This window comes from Eriocheir sinensis, unplaced genomic scaffold (genome assembly GCF_024679095.1).
Source record: "Eriocheir sinensis breed Jianghai 21 unplaced genomic scaffold, ASM2467909v1 Scaffold257, whole genome shotgun sequence".
In the NCBI taxonomy this organism is placed as follows: domain Eukaryota; kingdom Metazoa; phylum Arthropoda; class Malacostraca; order Decapoda; family Varunidae; genus Eriocheir; species Eriocheir sinensis.
In genome coordinates, this window is record NW_026111562.1 from 396,320 (window position 1) to 414,809 (window position 18,490).

The window sequence follows — 18,490 nt, forward strand, 5'->3', positions numbered from 1 at the left end:
TCTTATTTGTCTGCTCTAGCAGTTCCTCAATGTTAGTATGCAATCGCGCAAGTTTTCTACAATTGGCGTTGATCACCCTGCGATTTCGAGCAGCAAAGGAAAGTACATGAGCGTAGTGGTCCCGCAAATCGCGAACGTCCTCGTCGGTAGCCGTACCGAAAAGGAACTTTGAGGCGGACCCAACGATGTTGAGCAACCCCCTCTTTACCCGAGAGTGAACTGAATGAAAACTATAATCCATGTTTACCTCATCAACTTTTCCCCGTAAGAACAGAATCCTATCCTCCAGTAGTTGAAAAAGAGTCAGAGAGTTGGTGCTAGAAGGTGCCTTTGATTCCCTAGTCTTGGATATTTTACGAGGAGCACATCTTCTATGGGGAAGACCTCTCCTATGTGTGCCGTGAGGGCACCAGGCATCAGGTGGATGGGTGTTGTTGCAAGCAGGGAGCCGAGGGACAACAAGATGGTCAGAAAACGCAACATCATGATCTGAAAGTGGTGGGAATGAAGTATTTAAACCCGTGGTCTCACGTTATAGCTATGGGTGTTGGGATTATCTTGTTGAACATTTGACTCTGAGGGGGAAGTACCAATATCAAGGTCCAAAGGTGAAGGAATTACTTTCAGACGATCACTGTGAACTTCTAGACTGACTCCACTATTCGACTCGAGAACCTCGAACCGATTTCCCCTGACATTCCGAACAACTCGGTAAGGACACACAAATTTGGCCCCCAGTTTCGAACTCCTTTCCGCTTGCTTAATCATGACTGTGTCACCCTCTTTGAAATTCACCGGGACGGCCTGTTTGTGTTGTTTTGACATCATTTCCACCTTCGTAGCTTTTAACGTACACCTAACTTCTGAGTGTATCTTGGAAAACATATGCATCTGCTGTTGTGCGCACCAATCAGTGTTGTAGAGAGGTTGTTGTGGGATTGTTGGGAAGTCGTACGGAAGACGTTTCTCCACCCCATATAAGATGTAGTAGGGAGACTTCCCCGTAGAGTCGTTTACCGACGTATTTATGGAAGCGGCTATATGCGATAGCCAATCCTCCCAGTTATCGTGGAGATCGTTCACGATAGGCCTGAGGACCTGTAAGATTTTCCTATTAGCCCTCTCCGCCAACCCATTAGCAGCTGGGTGGTAAGCTGTGATGAAGGATTGCGTGATGTTAAACTGAGCGCATATTTCGCTCAATACTGAGTTCCTAAACTCGGTGCCATTGTCACTCAAAAGAATTCGAGGAGACGAATGTGGACACAACACGTGAGTTACGAGGGCATGGGCCACGCGTGTGGCTGTCTTGTCCTTGAGAGGCGCTAGAACTAGAAGCCTAGAGAACTGGTCGACGCACACCAATAAGTAGCGCGAGCCATGTTGACTCTTCGGGAGCTGTAATAAGTCTATATTAACAACATCCCATGGCTCCTCTGGTACTGGGTATTGCAACATAGGTGCTGGCCCTTTGACGGACCCCTTGTGCTTAGCACAAACGACGCAATGTGCGACAAGTTTTTCTACATCAACCCGTAATGTGGGCCAGTAGAATTTTCGTCTGGTGACAGATAGCGTCTTGTCTCTTCCTGGGTGACCCGCAATGGGTGTGTTATGGACCAGCTTAAGCGTCACGGGGACGTATTTGTCTGGGATGACCAGTTGGTCTATAGGTACCGGTTTGGTTGGCCATGACCTACAAAGGAGGTTGTCCTCTGATAGGAAGAATTGCGAAAAGGGAACTGGCAATTCAGGAAGGTTTGATTCGTCTCCCGACTCGAGGGCGTAAATTAACCTCTTCCACACAGGGTGGTCTTACTGAGCAGTGTGTAGCTCAGGTGAAGTGAAGTTGTGGATGACCTCTGGGGTGGTAATCGCGCCTATCGGAATATTCCGAGATAAGGCATCTGCGACCACATTTGTTTTCCCGGTGATGTATTTTATCTCCGGATTGTATGCTTGGATCGTTAAGAACCATCTTGCCAGACGACCGTGTAGGTTTTTTCCCTTGAAAAGATCAGTTATGGCCGCGTGGTCCGTATACACCACAATTTTGTACCCCATCACTATGTCACGAAAATGCTTCAGAGCCCACACAATGGCAAGAGCCTCTAGGTGGGTAACAGAATAGTTCTTTTCCGGAGCTGTAAGTACTCGACTGGCGAACGCTATCACATGCTTTTTGCCGGACTTATCTGTTTGCATCAGCGCGGCTCCTACTCCACTAGCCGAAGCGTCGGTACAAAGCTGAAAGGGGTCCTTGAAATCCGGAAGACAAGGACCGGAGCCTGTGTAAGCGCTTTCTTTAAATCCTCAAAACTCGTTTGTTGAGCTGGGAGCCACTGAAATGGTACGTCTTTCTTTAAAAGATGAGTTAGGGGACTCGCGCGTGCTGCGAAGTCCTTAATGAAAGGCCTGTAATAACCTGCGACACCCAAGAAAGACCGTATCTTGTCCGCAGACGTTGGCTGAGGGAACTCGGCAATAGCCTTTATTTTGTCGTCCACTGTGTGGATGCCGAATTCGTCCACGACATGCCCCAAGAACTTGATCCGAGGCTTTAAAAATTCACATTTGGTGATTTTGAGCTTTAATCCGACCTCTTGAAGTCTGTGTAGGACTGCTTTTAGTGTTTCCATGTGTGCATGCACGTCTTTACTTGCTATGATTATGTCGTCTAAATACACATGGACAGAGTTGCCCAGCAAGTCACCAAAAATACTGTTCATTGTCCTTGAAGGTCAAGGAGCTCCTTTGAGCCCGAACGGCATCCTCGTCCACTCATAGTGGCCATGAGGCGTGCTGAAAGCCGTTATTTCACGTGACTCGGGGGCCATGGGCAGTTGCCAGTAGCCACTGACCAGATCAAGACTCGTAAAGACTTTATTTCCTCTACCGAGACACATCAGAAGATCTCGAAGAACGGGAAGCGGAAAATGATCATCCACGGTCGCGGTGTTCACACGCCGGAAATCAATCACAGGACGATAAGAGCCGTCTTTCTTTGGAACCAGAACAAGGTGAATTCCACGGGGAATTCGATTCTTTGATGACACATTGTTCTAACATTTCAGAGATAAGTTGTTGCACCACCTCCCTCTGACTGTGGGGGAGCTTGTACGCATTGATATATACAGGATTTGTATTGGGTTTTAACTTAATGTGGTGTTCAGCACACTGCGTAACTCCAAGCGGCTCGCCTGGTAGAGCAAGCGCCCCCCGATAATGTTCCAGAAGCTGGACTAAGGTTGGCTTAATTTCGGAATAGTATGCAACTTTTAGGAATGCCTCTAAATTAGCTGTGTCTTGTTCGGGAGAAGCCTGACACGCCGAGGTTATGCCTGAGACTTGGGCTGAAGGGTATTCAGCTGGTTCCGGGGCGACATTTCTCCCATACACTAGACACTGGCATAATCGAACACCGTGTTTTAAGGATACAGGGGATTCAGACGTGTTTATTACCAATGCCTCTGCAAAACCTCCCTCCTTGACTGTCGCAAGAGTTACCTCCACCGTCACGCGGTGTATGTGAGGAACTCCGTCGATACACACATCACTGCCCGTCGGAGGGGCGTTAGGCAAACGGATTTTAACAAGTTTTGCAGCACGATCCGGAACTATATGAGGACCTTCTACGACTCCCGTTACTGTCCGCCACAAGTCTGCAATGTTTTCGTGTGGTTTGACCGTAAGAGGTGACACTTGGGCGGCGGCAGTCCCTGAGTCTGTGGTGGGTCGGTCATTTTCCACCCCTGAGGGTGGGATTTCAGGTGACAGAGGCGATGGATTTACCATCCCCTGTATGCGTCGGCCTTGATACACGATCGCGTTGCTGTCAGGGTTTATGGTTATGTGCAGGTCTTTCATGGCGTTTAATCCTAAGATCCCATCCACAGGTAAAGCAAACCTGCTAGAGACATAAAAGAAATCTCGAAAGGGACATACTTTTTCATGTAAGCTGACTGTTAGTGGTACTCGCCCAAGGACTCCCAAAGTGGTGCCCGTCACGCCTATCACATTCAGGTTGTTCTCTTGGAGCGGCCAAATTTCCCCACTCGCCTGTCGTGTCAGAGACCTGTAAGCGGAGTCGGAGATGACATTGACTGTGGCACCTGTGTCAACCGCTAAGGTGAGTGAAATTTTTGCCCACCTTGCAAGGGAGGGCAATTATGCTTGTCCGTCCCAAGGCGGCAATGACGGAGTCAAGTTGCTCCCAATTAGTATTTTCCTTAAGGGACACTTGGATGTACGCCTCGGGGCTGTCACGAAGTCATGTCTTTTTAATCTGAGAAGAGGAGTGTGGTTTATTGTCCGCTGAGGACTTGTACTTCTGTTCCTAAAAAAAGTAATGGGAAAAGACCTAAAAAAGTAATGGAAAAGAATTTAAAAAAATAATGAGAAAAGACCTAAAAAAGTAATTAGAAAAGACCTTACAAAGTAATGGGAAAAGACCTAAAAAAGTAATGAGAAAAGACCTGAAAAAGTAATGGGAAAAGACCTAAAAAAATAATGGGAAAAGACCTAAAAAAGTAATGGAAAAGACCTAAAAAAGTAATGGAAAAGACCTAAAAAAGTAATGGGAAAAGACCTAAAAAAGTAATGGAAAAGACCTAAAAAAGTAATGGGAAAAGACCTAAAAAAGTAATGGGAAAAGACCTAAAAAAGAAATTAGAAAAGACCTAAAAAAGTAATGGAAAATACCTTGAAAAGTAATGGGAAAAGACCTAAAAAATTAATGGGAAAAGACCTAAAAAAGTAATGGGAAAAGACCTAAAAAAGTAGTGGGAAAAGACGTAAAAAAGTAATGGGAAAAGACCTAAAAAAGTAATGGGAAAAGACCTAAAAAAGTAATGGGAAAAGACCTAAAAAAGTAGTGGGAAAAGACGTAAAAAAGTAATGGGAAAAGACCTAAAAAAGTAATGGGAAAAGACCTAAAAAGTAGTGGAAAAGACGTAAAAAGTAATGGAAAAGACCTAAAAAGTAATGGAAAAGACCCAAAAAGTAATGGGAAAAGACCTAAAAAAGTAATGGGAAAAGACCTAAAAAAGTAGTGGAAAAGAATTAAAAAAAATAATGAGAAAAGACCTAAAAAATAATGGGAAAAGACCTAAAAAAGTAATGGAAAATTAAAAAAATAATGGGAAAAGACCTAAAAAAGTAATGGGAAAAGACCTAAAAAAGTAATGGGAAAAGATCTAAAAAAGTAATGGAAAAGACCTAAAAAAGTAATGGGAAAAGACCTAAAAAAATAATGGGAAAAGACCTAAAAAAGTAATGGAAAAGAATAAAAAAAAGTAATGAGAAAAGACCTAAAAAAGTAATGGGAAAAGACCTAAAAAAGTAATGAGAAAAGACCTAAAAAAGTAATGGAAAAGACCTAAAAAAGTAATGAGAAAAGACCTAAAAAAGTAATGGGAAAAGACCTAAAAAAGTAATGAGAAAAGACCTAAAAAAGTAATGGGAAAAGACATTAAAAAGTAATGAGAAAATACATGAAAAAGTAATGGGAAAAGACCTAAAAAAGTAATGGGAAAAGACCTAAAAAAGTAATGGGAAAAGACCTAAAAAGTAATGGGAAAAGACCTAAAAAAGTAATGGGAAAAGACCCTAAAAAGTAATGAAAAAATACATAAAAAAGTAATGAGAAAGACCTAAAAAAGTAATGGGAAAAGACTTAAAAAAGTAATGAGAAAAGACCTAAAAAAGTAATTAGAAAAGACCTAAAAAATAATGGGAAAAGACCTAAAAAAGTAATGGGAAAAGACTTAAAAAAGTAATGAGAAAAGACCTAAAAAAGTAATGGGAAAAGACCTAAAAAAGTAATGAGAAAATACATAAAAAAGTAATGAGAAAGACCTAAAAAAGTAATGGGAAAAGACCTAAAAAAGTAATGAGAAAAGACCTAAAAAAGTAATGGGAAAAAAACCCTAAAAAGTAATGAGAAAATACATAAAAAAGTAATGAGAAAGACCTAAAAAAGTAATTAGAAAAGACCTAAAAAAGTAATGGGAAAAGACCTAAAAAAGTAATGGGAAAAGACCTAAAAAAGTAATGGGAAAAGACCTAAAAAAGCAATGGGAAAAGACCTAAAAAAGTAATGAGAGAAGACCTAAAAAAGTAATGAGAAAAGACCTAAAAAAGTAATGAGAAAAGACCTAAAAAAGTAATAAGAAAAGACCTAAAAAAGTAATGGGAAAAGACCTAAAAAAGTAATGAGAAAAGACCTAAAAAAGTAATGAGAAAAGACCTAAAAAAGTAATGAGAAAAGACCTAAAAAAGTAATTGGAGAAGACCTAAAAAAGTAATGAGAAAAGACCTAAAAAAGTAATGAGAAAAGACCTAAAAAAGTAATGGGAAAAGACCTAAAAAAGTAATGGGAAAAGACCCCAAAAAGTAATTAGAAAATACATGAAAAAGTAATGAGAATAGACCTAAAAAAAGTAATGAGAAAAGACCTAAAAAAGTAATGAGAATAGACCTAAAAAAGTAATGAGAAAAGACCTAAAAAAGTAATGAGAATAGACCTAAAAAAGTAATGAGAAAAGACCTAAACAGTAATGGGAAAAGACCTAAAAAAGTAATGAGAAAAGACCTAAAAAAGTAATGAGAAAAGACCTAAAAAAGTAGTGAGAAAAGACCTAAAAATGTAATGGGAAAAGACCTAAAAAAGCAATGAGAAAAGACCTGAAAAAGTAATGAGAAAAGACTTAAAAAAGTAATGAGAAAAGACCTAAAAAAGTAATGAGAAAAGACCTAAAAAAGTAATGAGAAAAGACCTAAAAATGTAATGGGAAAAGACCTAAAAAAGCAATGAGAAAAGACCTAAAAAAGTAATGGGAAAAGACCCCAAAAAGTAATTAGAAAATATTTGAAAAAGTAATGAGAAAAGACCTTAAAAGGTAATGAGAAAAGACCTAAAAAAGTAATGAGAAAAGACCTAAAAAAGTAATGGGAAAAGACCTAAAGAAGTAATGAGAAAAGACCTAAAAAAGTAATGAGAAAAGACCTAAAAAAGTAATGGGAAAAGACCTAAAAAAGTAATGGGAAAAGACCTAAAAAGGTAATGAGAAAAGACCTAAAAAAGTAATGAGAAAAGACCTAAAAAAGTAATGGGAAAAGACCTAAAAAAGTAATGAGAAAAGACCTAAAAAGGTAATGAGAAAAGACCTAAAAAAGTAATGAGAAAAGACAGAAAATAAACGACAAGAAAGGAAAATTAAGAGAATTTAAACAAGAAGAAATATTACGGAGAAAAAAGGAAAAGAAGCAGAAAAGGAAATAAAGAAAAAAAGTTCTTGAAGGAGGAGAGGGAAGACGCAAGTGGAAAAAAAAACTGCGTGCGTTCGTGCGTGCGTGCTTGCGTGTGTGTGTGTGTGTGTGTGTGTGTGTGTGTGTGTGTGTGTGTGTGTGTGTGTGTGTGTGTGTGTGTGTGTGTGTGTGTGTGTGTGTGTGTGTGTGTGTGTGTGTGTGTGTGTGTTATTGTTGTTGTTTTCCCTGCAGAAACCTTTGAAGGTGTGTAAACAAACGTAAGCTCTATTGTTCTTAAAGTTTTATTGTTTCCATATCTCGACTCGGTAATTGTCAAACGTTGCAGTATCTCGCGTGAAGCTACTGCACGCGTCGCTAGGGTCTTTGTTGCTCTCTCTCTCTCTCTTTTGGAGTCAGATGAAAATGCAGTCACAAAATAGCAAAGATTGAATAGATGCCGTGTGTCGAAAGCTGCACCCTAAAAAGAGGGATAGAAAAACTGATATAGACGCACCACAAGAAAAGTTAATCGAAGATGTTAAAATAGAACTCGTGTTCAGAGAGGAAGCCGAAGGACCATAAAGTTGCCGATCGGAACATTGAATAACGTTGAGGCCAGTGAATCAAGATTTTGAGAGAGAGAGAGAGCGAGAGCGAGAGAGATCTACAGGTGGGCTTTAGGGCAAAAGTTATGACCCCCCCCCACCCCCCAACACACACAACCAGAAGGACTGGGGTTTGATTCCCCGGCCGGGTGAAGATAGGTTGGGTTTACCTTCTTTCACGTGTAGCCCCTGTTCACCTAGCAGTGAGTAGGTACGCGACGTCAGGCAAGGAGTTGTGACCTCGTTGTCGCGGTGTGTTGTGTGTGAGTGGTCTCAGTCCTACCCAAAGATCGGTAGTACGAGCTCTGTCCTCTTCCGTAGGGGAACGGGTGGCTGTCTCGAGAGAGACCCAGCAGACCAAGAGGTGAATTACACACACACTCTCTCTCTCTCTCTCTTTATTTAAACAGGGTTTACAAAATATTGTGCTAAAGTTGAAAGTTTTAAGCTTCATCTATCTATAGCTATATACAAGACAAGACACACATTGAGTTACTGCCTACAGGTCCTAAGCCAGCTGTTCACCTCCCGCCTGAAGTCTTGAAGTGACGCACGATGGTGGAGGTCGGTGTGGCGAACGAGCTGGTTACTCCCCCCCACCCACCCACCACCCCCTTTTCTCTCTCTCTCTCTCTCTCTCTCTCTCTCTCTCTCTCTCTCTCTCTCTCTCTCTCTCTCTCAAGGCCAGGCAGTGAGTTGGTCGTAATCTCGGTCGTTACCTTGCACACTCGTTAGCAACACGTAGTAGTACAATGCGCGCCTCGCCCAGACTCCCGACGCGCGCGGAATCGAACGTGAGGCGAGGCAGTGCGTGCTGAGTGTGACGCATTGTTGCCGTGTTCTTTCATGGCAGCTGGTGTGTTTTATTGCGAAGAACAGCCTTGCGAAGATTATTTTTGCTGGTAATTTTTGTTTTGTTTTGTTTTGTTTTGTTTACCGCGATTAACTGTTGGAAAATGTGTGGTGATATTTTTTCCATTTATTTTTTACTTGTGTTATTTGCTTCGGAATAGAATTTCTCAGAAGTTATCTGCTAGTAATGTAATATCTTTGGTTTCATTTTACTACAACGATAGAGTGTTGCAGGAAAATTGGAAAGTCGTTAGTGATGATTTTTTGTATGTTCACTCTACTTTTCAACATGTTACGAGGAGAAAATTTACTCCTGTAAAGTTTGTGTCGCTGCTACTTTTTTGTGCTTATTTGTTTGGATAAGTTAAGAGAACAGGTCTTGGCAATATTGCTTTTCCTCCTGATGCTCCTGTGTTTTGTTACTACGAGGAGAGGGAATGTGCCGCAGCGAAACATTGTATCGCTAAGTTGTTTCCCGCTTCTTTTATTTCACTTCAAGAAGAGGTCAGGCGTCAGGTCACTTGTCGATATATCTGACTTTTTTCTGCTGCTGAATGTCTTTGCGATGAAGAATATTTGAAGGTTAGTTAGAGGCGCATGTCCGTCCTTTGTGTTGTTCAGTCATATTTCATTGTCGTTATTGTCATATTATTGGTGTCATTACATCTTGTTATCGGCGTTGCAGACGCCGACCAACAGATTTTCCATCTTGTTGTTGTTCTTTCAAGTTGTTTTCCTGGCTTACCCATGCATTGTAGACATGACATTGTACAATAACATTTGTTAGCCCTGATGATCCCTACAACATGGCACTTGAGTTTTTTTTTTTTTAACGTCTTGGCCGGTAATGGTCGGCCCCAGCCCGTTGTGGCGCAGGCAAGTGTTTATAATGGCGCCATCTTTACTTTTCAACATTTTCCATTTAAGACCCCTAGTTGCATAATATAAATTGTTGCGGGTGTGTTGGAGGGTCATGCGACGCCGCTCTAGCACAGTTTTTGTGCTATTTATTAAGGTGAGCGTCTCAAGGCATTATCTTTGAAAAAATAATTTTTCATTTTTTTGCGATTTTCAAGTTAAAGGCCTAAAAAAAAGGCTATCCTGCTCATGAAAAGTTGTTTAAAATCCACTGTTAAAGGGTCACGAGCACGTGCTAGTCCCTTAACTTTAACGCTAAGAAGCAAGAGATTGAAATATCATGGGTTTTTAATGATTTTTCGATCGTCTTTTTGACTTCCTTTAGTTTGATTTAGTCCACCTTTTCATGACAGCATGCTCTGTCGGGCTTGTTCTCAGAAAACGTAGACTTTTCTTGGGAAGAACGAAGATAAAGAGTATTGTTTGTTTACGTGTTGGGGAGAACTCGGGCTCGTAATCTGATGTGTTTTACACCATTTTTCGATGTGCCACGTAAGTCTGAAGCACTCAAGGAGAGACCTGAAAGGTTAGCAGAGGTTAGAGAGGCCAGGAAGAGAAAGAGAGAGGAACAGAAGACTGCCACAGTGAGAATAAGGTGAGATGGGCAAGCCACCCGCCACCCAGCCAGCCCCCACCAGCACCCTGGCTAGACGAATTGAGCTGTTACATCAGGACTGCAGTGAAAAAACATCTGTTGTAAGTACAGAAAATTGCATTATTGATAAATGTGTACTGCAGAAGCGGTTTGAGGCTGACAGTGTAGCATGCCCAGCTGGGTTAGCCATCATATCATATCCATCATAGCATCATATTCAAGGCAGCAGACAGACATTTGATTGCCTGTAAAGTGCAAAATATGCCACAATGAAGTGTTCTACTGCTCTTCGAAGACAGTCAGGGATGGCAATTTTTCTGAAAATAATGTCAAACTTGCCAATTCTTTGCAAACAGGTGGTGGATATAATTTGTACTCTGTGGCAGCAACCACCACCACCACCAAGTCCATGACAAGGAGTGCTTATTATGACATCCAGAGCTATGTTGGAGATAAATATTTTACCCTTGAAAGTTATTATAGAGACGTGAGAGACAGCAACGGCAAACGCATTGCCGAGGCGCATGAAATACCATCGGGGCGTGTAAAGAAAGCTTCTGCAGCTGACTATGCTTCAGGAAGCTTCTAAATAATTAGGTGGAGTGTGGGGAAGTAGCCTACCTCTTGTAAAACAAAAATCCACATGATAAACTTATGTTCTGATGATCCCCAGAGATAAGGTAAAATATTACCGCTAAAGGCCTGAAACATATCAATCTCATACGTCTGAGATACTGCAGCTACAACAACCATTTTCTCAGGGGTAAATGGCCACTTGACAAAGATGACGCCTACCAAATTTCATCCAGACAAGTCTAATACTTTATGAGATATGGGACGTGCCTTTTGTTCCATACTGAGAAGTAGTGGGCTTATACGTTATAATGCGGTTCAGTGGGGTGAGACGCTTACCTTTGCTATTAAAACTAGTTTTTCTCCTCCTATTGCATTTTCTCGAGTCGTTTCTGTTCCTTTCATTTCGTCACTTTCCGGTTAAATATGTCTTTAAAACAATAATTTGATATATTTGCCTTCGCTTACATTTTGATGGGTGTATTCAAGTGCGTAGGAAAAGCTTCGGGAACATTTGAGCGGCTGTTTCTGTCTTATATGGCCATGTCATTTCTCTACTGCCAAAAAGAGTGTATCAAGACACCTCTCCATCCGAAATTGACCTCTCTTTTGGCCACTCTATACTTATCGCTATATGAGAGCAACAGTTATCGGGTTTATTTTTTACATCTTTTTGTTGCCCTCGAGTTGCTCTGTGCTGTAAAAAAAAACAAATACAGTGCAGATACATATTTAATTTGAGTGCAATATCTGACTCTTTGGCGACTTTTACTTCTTTGGTCTAGTTATCTTTGGGAGCGATGAAAGTGCCTCGGGCGAGCGGCTCTGCGTGTGTCTCCGACGTGGCGTGTCCCGCGGAAAATTCAGAGGTGAACTTTATTGGTGTTGTTTCTGACTCCTTTCATGCGTCTTTTCATTACTATGGTCTTGTTATTTCCAGATGTGATAAAATTGTATGCTTGCGATGCCCTTGAACTGTGTGTGTGTGTGTGTGTGTGTGTGTGTGTGTGTGTGTGTGTGTGTGTGTGTGTGTTTCTTTCTTATGTGTCTCTGAGCATATAATCTTAAACTTACCAGAATATAAACGTTTTGATTGAAAAATGTAAGAATATTAAGTCAAGCAAATAAATACGTCCTTAATTTGTCAGAAACCTGATTTAATTACGTTCAACACACACACACACACACACACACACACACACACACACACACACACACACACACACACAGACGCAGATAAAGACCAACGTGCCGGGGAAGGACTGGCAAAAGACATTATCAAAACATTTCTAGACTTTACGCGGAAACAAACTCCCATTGTATAAGGCTTTCGTGATTGAGTTTGTGTTAGTATTTCTGTGGGTAGTTTTGTGAGCCCAGTGATAATTTGACAACATTATCAGGCTTTCTTGGAGGTTGTGTTAGTATTTCTGTGGGTAGTTTTGTGAGCCCGGTGATAGTTTGACAACATTATCAGGCTTTCTTGGAGGTTGTGTTAGTATTTCTGTGGGTAGTTTTGTGAGCCCGGTGATAGTTTGACAACATTATCAGGCTTTCTTGGAGGTTGTGTTAGTATTTCTGTGGGTAGTGTTGTGAGCCCGGTGATAGTTTGACAACATTATCAGGCTTTCTTGGAGGTTGTGTTAGTATTTCTGTGGGTAGTTTTGTGAGCCCGGTGATAGTTTGACAACATTATCAGGCTTTCTTGGAGGTTGTGTTAGTATTTCTGGGGTAGTTTTGTGAGCCTGGTGATAGTTTGACAACATTATCAGGCTTTCTTGGAGGTTGTGTTAGTATTTCTGTGGGTAGTTTTGTGAGCCCGGTGATAGTTTGACAACATTATCAGGCTTTCTTGGAGGTTGTGTTAGTATTTCTGTGGGTAGTTTTGTGAGCCCGGTGATAGTTTGACAACATTATCAGGCTTTCTTGGAGGTTGTGTTAGTATTTCTGTGGGTAGTTTTGTGAGCCCGGTGATAGTTTGGCAAGGCTTCCGCACCATGAATGGGAAAAAAATAACATGATAAGGCTTTCGTGGGGTTGTGGCTATTCCCATGGGCAGTTTAGTGAGCCCAGTGATTGTTTGACGAGGCTTCTGCACCATGAATGTAAAGAAGAAATACATGATAACGATTTCGTGGAGGTTGTGTTTGTATTTTGATGGGTAGTTTTGTGGGCCCAGTGATAGTTTACGCACCATGAAAGTGAAGTAAAGAAACCTGAGAACCCGATTTATTAATTTTTTTTCAAGGGCACACAAAAAAGTAAACAATAATAAAAAAAAGCCCGCTGCTCGCTGCTCCTAAAAAAATAATCAAAGGAGGTGGCCGAAAGAGAGGTCAATTTCGGGAGGAGAGGTGTCCTGATACCCTTCTCCTGAAAGAGTTCAATAGGCGCACCTGACAATACCATAGCCGATCCAGGATTCAGGACGTTTCCTAAGAAAAAGAAGGTAATGTTATATTTGTATTTCGTAAAGAATCCTTATAACCAAAAACTAGCTAAAATTATGCGTATTCTTTTTTTTTTTTTAACACAATATTCAATAAACAACAGAACAATATGAAAATACGTATAGCCACCGTTGCCAGATTATCGTGCTCAGAGCATAGTATTTAACGGTGCTTGACGCCTAACTATTGCCAAGAAACATCAGAATCTTACTCTTTTGACGATAACTATAAATTAGTTTCGTTTTTGGAGCCCAAAAGACAGTTTTGGGGCAGGAAGTCGGGAAAATAATCGGCTGAGTACGACAATCTGGCAATAATCTGTGGCCGAGGCAGCAGCAGCCTGCCATATTGCGGTTGTCAGATACCTAAAATAGTATACTTTTACTACGTAGAGCAGGTGGTATCACTTATTGTGACTTCGTGAGCTTTCATATTTATCTATTTGTGTATGTTTCATGGTGCCAAAACTTTAATTACTAGTTTCATTTTTACTAGTGACACGAATTTGTGACTGTTTATCACAATAGAATTTCACTCTAATAAGTGAATCAGACTCCACAGAAATGTTACCAGTGTGTGTATGAATGAATACAAAGATAAGCACATACTTTGCTTTACCTCTAGGATGGCTCGTGGATCATTAATAAATGAAAACAAAATATCCGGCTAAGCTACTCTTTAGCCATTACCTTTAATGGCGCCCAAAAAACAGTCCCTCCGCCAAGTTTGTACCCCACATTTGGTAATGTCAGGTGCGCCTATTCGTAGGCAGGAGGAAATACAGATGAAGGAAGATTGTTCCAGAGTTTACCAGTGTGAGGGATGAAAGAGTGAAGATGCTGTTGAACTCTTGCATAAGGGGTTTGGACAGTATAGGGATGAGCATCAGTAGAAAGTCGCGTGCAGCGGGCCGCGGGAGGGGGGGAGGCATGCAGTTAGCAAGTTCAGAAGAGCAGTCAGCGTGGAAATATCGATAGAGAGAAAGAGATCTTCCTTGTGGTGTAATAGTGTGAGCAGGCTTAAGCACCATGAATGTGAAGGAAAACTAACATGAGCACGCAACTCTCCTTCTTCCTTGTGGCCTTTGGAAGTGTTTGTTGTGAGAGCCGAAAGCGTCCGAGAGAGAGAGAGAGAGAGAGAGAGAGAGAGAGAGAGAGAGAGAGAGAGAGAGAGAGAGAGAGAGAGAGAGAGAGAGAGAGAGAGAGAGAGAGAGAGAGAGAGAGAGAGAGAGAGAGAGAGAGAGAGAGAGAGAGAGAGAGAGATTGTCACTTCGTGGATCACATTATTTTTTTTTTATTCCACAAGACCTTGGTACAGTCGGCTATAGAGAGTAGTGTCATACTGTCCAGTAAGTTTCGTTCAAAAAGCGACATCTGGCAACACCTTCACGCGACATGAAAATTATTACATCCTATCGAAATCGTACTGTTGTGGTGATCGGTGGTCACAGGTGCACTCTCCATAATTTTAAGATAGATATTTATCAACAGTGCCCGTCGCTAACGCTTAATAAATATTTTTTCTTTAGGCTCTGTCGCTACATTTTGACACGAGCTTTTCGTTCCGGTCAAATTTAGTCAAGAGCAATTCTAAGTTATTTATCAAACTATGATACATTTAAAAATATACTGCACTTAGTAAGGGAGATTGTTATGCCTTTTAACTTAAAAAATAAATCCCTGACAGCCGAGATCTTGTTCTTTATTAAAAAAAAATATATATATATATATATATATATATATATATATATATATATATATATATATATATATATATATATATATATATATATATATATATATACACACGTAATAATAGGCTATAAACGTTCACATGATTGCGTCGTCGACCGCGGGCTTTTCCGCGCTCGCACTCCACACACACACACACACACACACACACATAACCACTTGCACACACACACACACACATAAACCACTCATAAAGACACACCAATCATAGAAATACACACATATACACACATACACACACTCATACACGCACACAAACACGCACACATACTCACTCAAACATATACACACATGCCCCCCCCCCCACACACACACACACACACCACTCATACAGACACACTAATCATAGAAATACACACACACATGTACACACATACACACACTCATACACGCACTCATACACGCACACACACACACACGCAAATAGACACGCACACGTACTCACTCACACATATACACACAGGCAAGGAGGGAGTGTCTGGATAAATAAAGTTGGAAGCTCTTCTGCCGTGGCCATCCCCTGGTGGGAGCTCCTAGGAGCAGGCGTCGATGAAATGGTGATGACACACACACACACACACACACACACACACACACACACACACACACACACTCATGTCAAGGGGAGGGCACTATTAGTCTACTAAGTTTTCAAGCCCTGTTATGGTGTTATTATAACAGCCCCGAGTTCGACCCCTGGCCATCACAGGTTGAAAAAAAAAAAAAAAGGGGAGGAAGAGGATGAATAGTGACGCTAAGATTCCTCAACCTCGCATAGAGTGTACGGCTGGGTTCGAATCCCTGCTGTTCCCTCTCTGTAAGCTGCCACCAGGAGGTTGTAATATGACAACCCCCAAAGCCTGTAAGTGAGGAACGGCAGTTCTATGAACCAGGTGGGGCGGAACTAAACTAACTGTTTAGTCCCCAGACTCTACCTGCTAAGGGCAGGCCTGGCAACACTTGACTTTAACAACCGTCCCACCTAGTAGATAGTGTCCGTCGCTCCCCAGCTTACTATGGGTTGTTCCTTGAGGTATATGGTATCCTCAGTCCCAAGTTTGGTTTTGTGGGGTCTTGGTTACCTTCGGAGGTCGTGGTGGGGGAGATTGCGAGACTGCACCTTAGGCTAGGAAGGCTGTATGCATTAATACAGGACATAGACAGAATACAATTTATTGGTTTAATCCTCACTCCCGATGGAAGGGTAGCATGTTTTGGTTAATACAAAGTTGTAAATCTTTCTTCTAATTCCTAACCTTCTTATCGATAAATGCTACACACGAGAGATGACCATATGTAGGTATATATCACAGGGCTACCGCCCGATTGATTAGACAATCCGATTTCAACTTCCCGCATCGGCGTGCATACACAAATAAAAACACTCATGACACACTCAGGACAAAAATAGGAAGAGAAGGGTAAGTATGAGAGAAAGATCAGACTGTTACAGCTAAAGGGGGGGTGAGGTCACGGTTTGCCCCTCGTCCACCAAGCGGATGCCCCTTACCCGTTTTACACAATTTCCTTGGCTTGGTGGAGGCCTGAGAGCTACACTATGCTGTTATGCCGTGCCTAAAGGGGGGGTTTCGGAGCCGTTTCTACTCCCATCACCAGCCTGCTGATCTCGGGGGCGGCAGGGATTGGACTGGCTCGCCCTTACCTGGGCTCGGTTCAGGCACTCATGACTGAGGGCATGACCCTTGTTCACCACTGGCGTCTGGGTCCATTCCCGACTCTCAATGGGGGCGGCTTCAAGATGGCGCGCCACTCGCCTGGCCTAACCCCTGGACACCGGCCTTCAGCTGTCTCGCGCCCTCACCTGTGCCGTGGAAAGTTAAGTCCCGAATGAATCTCGTCAGGCCGAGCGGTTAACTCATGACCTTTCCCCTGACGTGGCCACCTCAAGGTTCCAACACTTTTCCTTCTCGCCTTTCAGCTTGGTACATTAATCTATCCTTCCTCTGCCTTTCTGAGGGTGTCTTTTTGTATGTTAATTCTAAACTTAATTTTCCCTTAATTTCTAAGTCCTAACGTATAAATATATATAAAAATAGGGATCCGGCTGGATTTATATCGGGTGCCAACCCAAGCTGTAGTTCGTATTTCTCGCTCTCTTCCCTTATCTACTTATGACATATTAACCTCTACGGGTATTGTTTCGGCTGAGGAGAAACTGGATCCGGTAAATAACCATGGCCATGTACAAGGGATTATTCCCAATTTTCCCAATTGGTTTTTAACTGGCTTCTGCGGTGTTGGTATGCAGGCAGGTACGTTACATTATGAATATAAATATAATTTTCTTCCTCCTTTGATGACCCTTAATAATTATTCACGTTTAAGATAAATATTTCAGTTTTTTTTATTATTCCATGTGTGTGTGTGTGTTTGTGTGTGTGTGTTTGTGTTTGTGTGTGTGTGTGTGTGTGTGTGTGTGTGTAGGGAGGGCAAGGTAAGGTTTGGGGCGTATATAATTGTTTTGCGCGTTGCCTCGGTGCTCACCTCCGTCACGTTGGTCCCTGAGCCGGTGGTTGGTGAGAATCCAGTACCCACAAAAAGTGACGACACAAATCAACAACAAGTAAATAATAGGAGCAAAATAGTTTCATCCTCACACTACTCAGAAAAGGAATATGAGCAGGTGTGGCACGATAAGCGTCCCGTTGAAAAAACACAAACATTGGCAGCAGCGACTCTGCAGTAACGACGGGTGTTGGGGACGCCAGGCGCCAGCACCGCCGCGCGAGTACCCGGGGCAAGACTACTGTCCACTGTGTGCCGCGTGTGGCCTGGCGGGGACACACGACAGGCAGTGTGTGTGTGTGTGTGTGTGTGTGTGTCATCTCCGTGCAGGGTCGGGCGGCAGACTCACCGCCACACACCCACAGCCTCCTGTCAGACACTCACCACCATGACAGCCTGAACAAGGCCTAGCGAGGCATGCCTAAGCCTAGGTGAAGCTGATCCTACGAGGGGAAGGTAATGATGGAGTGTGTGACCGGCATGGCCAAGACGCCCCCCGGCCCTTGGTGTTCCTCCAGTATCACACCGCCCCTTGGCGGCTGCTGGGCACCTTACTGAGGTGCCTTGTACTGCTGCTCAGCTTTTTACATGACCATTCCCTGCAGAAACAGTTAAATGGGTGCCTGCTGTTCCGGTTGAGTGGGTGGTGCATGACACACGCCAAGGGTCAAGGGGGAACAAAGGTAATGCTCGGGTCACTTAGGGAGTGCATGACCCAGATGTTTAACACTATCGCTGGTCTCAGCAACACAGTGAGATCTATTGATCTAAGATTCAATAATATGGTAAATGATGGTGTCTTTTGAAGAGATAGTGGCAGGGTTGCGGGCCCTGATATTCGGACCATTATTAAAGAAGAAGTTTGTGAGTTGAGCGAGAGGGAAAAGAGGAAGGACAGTATCATCATCAAAGGGCTTGCATTTGGGGAAAATTTTCAGGACAAATTTAATCCACTTGTTTCCTATTTATGGC

At 42.3% G+C, this 18,490-nt stretch overlaps 1 protein-coding gene across 2 annotated transcripts in view; it reads left to right on the top strand.

Annotated features, from left to right (window-relative positions):
• LOC126991283 (uncharacterized) overlaps positions 1-18,490 on the top strand; it is a 57,941-nt gene that overhangs the window by 31,133 nt on the left and 8,318 nt on the right. Inside the window, exon 1 of one of the 2 annotated variants that reach the window (XM_050850054.1) lies at positions 17,729-17,974. The exons of the other annotated variant lie outside the window; for it this stretch is intronic. The gene's annotated coding sequence lies outside the window, so the exon portion shown is untranslated. Of the gene's footprint in view, positions 1-17,728; positions 17,975-18,490 lie in introns of those variants that run through there. 2 annotated transcript variants of the gene reach the window in all.